Source organism: Dipodomys spectabilis, unplaced genomic scaffold (assembly GCF_019054845.1).
Source record: "Dipodomys spectabilis isolate Male_0828 unplaced genomic scaffold, ASM1905484v1 ptg000171l, whole genome shotgun sequence".
Lineage (NCBI taxonomy): Eukaryota > Metazoa > Chordata > Mammalia > Rodentia > Heteromyidae > Dipodomys > Dipodomys spectabilis.
Genome location: NW_024870848.1, coordinates 1418293 through 1423905, shown reverse-complemented (window position 1 = coordinate 1423905; position 5613 = coordinate 1418293). Strand labels below are relative to the sequence as shown.

The window sequence follows — 5613 nt, the reverse complement described above, 5'->3', positions numbered from 1 at the left end:
GGAAGAACTATTGTTTTAACAGAAACTGTAGTTAACAAAGTCTTAACTCTTTATTCTGTTCCTTTACACAAAGACTTTGCAACTTCTCATTAGTAAAGTTTCTATAAACTCTGAAATGTACATAATTAGTAGTATATGTCTGCTACCATAAATCTTAAATACTTTATAGAAAAGTATTATGACCTGACAAACAGTCCTAGTTTTTGCATATGTAAGTAAATTCCCAAAATTAAATATGTTTAAAACATTAAAAGTTTTATCAAATCTTAACACTTGCTGCTGTGTTCATTAGGACAGTTGCCTTGTATAGAATAATTGCATTCCTTCTCCTACACATATCTTGAACAACAAATATCTGGGATTATTTTGTTTTTGACATGTCAATCTTGACTTTATTCTTAAATGTGTGCTTATGTAAGGAATACATGTTTCTAAAAGTTCACGACGATTCTTTTAAACGTACTTTTTGTTGAATTATATAGTTTAATAAAATCAATTACACTTTATATATAAAAAGTTTTCTGTGCTCAATTCAGCATCACGTACACTAATATTGGAAAAATACAGAGAAGATTAGCATGCCCCTGCATAAGGATGACAGGCAAATTCCTGAAGCATTCCAGCAGATGCTGGAGGGGATGTGATCACAAGGGAACAGTACTGCATGGTTGGTGGGAGTGTAAACTTGTTCAGCCACTTTGGAAAGCAGTATGGAGGTTCCTCAAAAGACTCCACATAGAGCTTCCCTATGACCCAGCAATCCCACTTTTGGACATTTACCCAAATGATCACAAACAAGACCATACTAAAGCTACCAGCATAACTATGTTCATTGCAGCATTATTTAAGATAGCTAAGATATGGAACCAACCCCGATGCCCCCCAGCAGATGAATGGATATGTGGTATATATACACAATGGAATTCTATGCCTTCATCAGAAAGAATAGCATTGTCCAATTTGTTAAGAAATCAAAAGACTTGGAAAAAATTAAGTGAACTAACTAGGGCCAAAGAAACATAGGTCCCATGGTTTCCCAAATTTTCAATAACTAATATATGTCTGGGATAAGCAGAAAAGGTCAAAAGCTATCTGCATATGACCAAATAAGATGATGTTAAAGAAAATGAACCTCAAGATAGGAACACAAGTGTTTTTTTTTTCTTTATTGCCATTGTTTCTAACGTACTTATAATGTGTGATGTGATTTTTTTTTGTTTCTTTATATGTTCCTCCCCTATGCTATAACCCTTGTTTCACTGTATTTGAAGTTGGTGCACCTACACCTTGTATATACGCTCCTCTAATTTGGAGAGGGGAAGGAAAAAAACAAAATGTTTAAATAGGGATACAGGTTGACCCATTGAAACAATGAGATGCACAAGACACTATGTTAAAAAAAATGAACAATTTAGGCTGGGGAAGGGAAGAAGGGAGTGTACTTGCGGAGGTGCGAGGGAAGTGATGGTAGGGGAAAAATAAAGGAGGAGCTAACAATGCTTGTTAGGAAATGTACTCATTACCTTGCTCATGTAAATGTGACTCCTCTGTACAGTATTTTTACATAAAAAACGTACAAAAATATTCGGAGAGGGAAGAGTTTATTTCCTTTATTTTACTCATAAAATATTTTTAACAAAGAAATTAATGCGAAACACTGATATGAAGGATTTTGAATAAATGTGTGTGTGTGCACGCGCATGCATGCACACAAACTTGCATGTGTGTTAGTATGCTCAGAATTTGAAATCAGAGCTTCAAGATCTGGCCAGGCCTATCCTTTCTAGATTGCTGATCTAATATATGAGCTACATCTCCATTCCTGGGCCTTTGCTGGTTCATTACAATTTTTGAAAAATAATCTCATGAATTTATGTTGCCCTGATTGGTTTCCAACTGTTATCCACAGATCTCAGTTAGGATTACAGATGTGACCAATCAAGACATGGCTTACAGAATTACTTTAAAAGTAGAAGAAAATTTACTTCACAGGGCCTGTTTCATTATCTCCTACTTTTAAAGCAATTTGGAGTGATTATGTGTGAATTTTTTCGGTTTTGGATTCTTAAAAAAGTAAGTGATTATATTTAAATGTTTTAGTACTTTTAAAAAAGGAAACTGGAACTGTGGGACAAAAGAAATTTGCCCAGGGCTGGGAAGGTGGCTCAGTGGTAGAGCGCTTACCTTGCATGCATGATGCCCTGGGTTCAATTCCTCAGCACCACATAAGTAGAAAAAGAAAGCCAGAAGTGGCACTGTGGCTCAAGTGTTAGAGTGCTAGTCATGACGTAAAGAGCTGAGGGACAGTGCTCAGGTCCAGAGTTTAGGCCCCACGACTGGACGCCCTCCCCCCAAAAAATTGCCTCTCTTGTAAGCTCAGCTTTGTGCATGATAACCCAATATCACCAACACAGTCTGTGTTGAAGACAAAATGTAACAGAAAATAATAACCATGGGCAATAATTGCTATGCTACTATTTCTTGGACAATATGAATATTGAATTGAGAGTGTAAGAGAATGGAGAGATTTTACCCACATTTTTTGTATTGCTGAAAGACTTTTGGAAACTTTGACTCATTTCCTTCCTCACAGTGTGTCTTTGGGCCATGCTCTCACTGTCTTTAATTACAATTTTTCCCAACACTAAAATGGTAATAACATTAGCATTATAGCAAATGTTATCTTAAGAATTAAGGGGTCTGGGAAGGTGGATCAGTGCTAGAGCGCTTGCCTTGCATGCCTGAGGCCCTGGGTTCGATTCCTCAGCACACATAAGCAAAAAGAAAAAACCGGAAGTTGTGCTGTGGCTCAAGTGGTAGAGCGCTAGCCTTGAGCTGAAGAGCTGAGGGACAGCACCCAGGCCCAAACTTCAGACCCCACGACCGGACCCCCCCAAAAAAACAAAAGAATTAAGGGAAATAAAACTTGTGAAATACTTAACATAAACTTCTATGAATGAGCTTTGAGTTTAGCCAGCTGTTTTTTTAAAAAAATAATAATAAATAGAATACGATAAGTATTAAAGAAACCATTACATGTAGTGAACAACCAGAAGTAATGTTATCTATTGACCATGCTCTGATTCCAAGGAAGCCAGATGGATAACTTCCTATGCTGTAAATCAAACTAGTTATCTTAGGTCTTGATAGTGTAAAAATATTAGGGACAGAATAATCAAGGAATGTTGTAGACTGAGGTGAAGTCCATATGAAAATGTGCAAAACTGATAATACAAAATTATCTGAGCAATAATATTGTGGTTTAGATCATTTAAGTTACATCACAAAGATAAGAAAGTCCTAGAAGAATGAATTCTTTTTGATGTCTTATCATAGGACCTTAGAACTCTTTCTTCATTCTTGTAGAGGCATCATCAGTTGAGAGGAACTGTATATTTTTTTGTTTGCTTCCTTCCATTTATTCTTCAGTTTGAAATCTGAACTTCTTGAAACTGAAAGAAACCAAGGGAAATTAGACACGCAGGCTTTGGAAAGAACAATCAAGGTAAAATAAATAAAATACATACAACCTTGTAAAAGTTCTAAATTGAGTTATATATTCTCAAGTGTAAACAGAAAATAATTAAGCAATATCATGTTATTGAAAATTGAAAAGTGGTAGGAGTTGCTTAATTTTTTTCCTTTCTACTACCTTGAATTAATTGTTGACTTTGTATAGAGAGATTAAAGATGAGATTGACAAAAAACTTGATAGACATGTTCTCCATAAAGCCCTGAAAATCGACACTGGGTTTACAAAGTTGTGTTTAATACAACTTCTATGCTGGCTTAATGCTTTGTGAGTAGAAGTCATTAGAGAAATGTAATTCAAAATTACTATGATACTACATCAAAACTATTATAACTCTTACCAAAAACACTCAAAGGAACCAGGTGTGGTGGTAAAGGCTTGTAATTCCAATCATTTAAAGGTTGGATTTAAGTCTAAGGCCAGTCTTGGGTACTGCAGATAGTAAAAACCTGCCCTTTATTACCTTTTGAATAAAAGGTAATATTGTTAGTGAGAGTGTGGATAAAAGGAAATTTTCTACAGTCTTGGTCAAAATACAGGTTAGTATTCTGGTTGTAGAAAGTAGTATGCAGATTTCTAAAGAAATCCAAAGTTGAAATATCATCTGACCCACCAATCATGTGATTATTTTTCTCGGGGTAACTCGTAAATCTATCTGTAGTTCATTGTTATTCATATTATTCACAACAGCCAAGATATAAATCAAAGTTCAGTGTTCAAGTACAGAGAAATAAAGCATCTGTGGTACCAGCAAAAATATCTTTTTCTGTTTCATCCTTAAAATAGCAAGAGACTTCTCCCTTTAGCCACAACTTACAATGACCTGGAAGATGTATTCTACATGAACAAAAATGTTGTCTTCTGATTTTTGTAAACACACACACACACACACACACACACACACACACACACACACAAACCAACATCAAACATTAAGAGAGAAATTCTGAAAAAAAATAAACCAGAGTGTAACTCTTGGGGCATTCAGGTCACAATGTAGAAGATAGTAGATATACAGGATGAACAGGTATAGAGTTGTAATGTACAACATAAGGATACAGGGGACAACACTGGCCTTACATAGAAATGAAGCTAATTAAGTAGGAGTTGTTCTTCCTAGTAGGGGTTGTTATTTTAGTTGTTATTTCTTAAGTAATGTATAAGATGAATGTAATTCTTTAAATAAACCTGCCTGTTTGCAGAAATAATAGCAAACAATATAGCAAGTATGTTGCATGCTCACCATAGAAGAAAATGTTGAAATAAAATACATGAGATTATCCTTGATGTAAATTGATTATTACAAATAAAGGAAACCATGAGACCTATGTTTCTTTAAATCTGGCTTACTTCAATTAATATGATTTTTTCCAAGTTCTTCCAGTTCCTTAAAAATGAGGTGTTACCTTTCTTTCTGATGAAAGCATAGTATCCCATGTATGTGTAACTGTGTGTGTGTGTGTGTGTGTGTGTGTGTGTGTCATTTTCTTGACCCATTAATTCACTGAGGGGTATCTGTGTTGATTCCCTATCTTAGATATGGTAAGTTCTACTGTGATAAACGTAATTGTGCTGGTGGCTTTAGTGTGGCTTTTTTTGTGGTCACCTGGTTAAATGCCCAGTAGTGGGATTACTGGATAATAGAGGAGCATTATTGTGTACATCAAGGATAATCTTAGTAGATGAGCAGAATAGCTCAATAGCTATGTATATATGACCGCATAACGTGATTCCAAGTGAAATGAACTCCAAGACATGTTCTTTGTTGTTGTTGTTCTTAATGTACTACGTGATTTCTTTTTATCCTTTTGTATCCGCCCCCCCCCCATGGTTGCCTGAAGTCACTGTAGTTGATTTTGATACTCTGGGTATTGTAAATATGTTGGTCTGAACTGGGGAAGGGAAAGGGGCAAAAACAAAATGGTGAGACAAAAGACAAAGGGGAAACCTATGCAACAGTGATACTCACAAGATAATATGTTGGAAATAATCTTGGGGTGGACTTTGGGATTGAAGAGGGATAAAATTGGGGAAGGGGAAACAAGTTAGAAAAGAAATGAATTCATTACCTTACTTATGTA

General features: G+C 35.5%; 1 non-coding gene across 1 annotated transcript; it reads left to right on the top strand.

The window, feature by feature from the left end:
- Window positions 1–523: 523 nt before the first annotated feature.
- Window positions 524–629, top strand: LOC122119525. The gene has a single exon (XR_006149589.1). It is a non-coding gene; the product is annotated as a U6 spliceosomal RNA (small nuclear RNA).
- The last annotated feature ends 4984 nt before the right edge of the window (window positions 630–5613 follow it).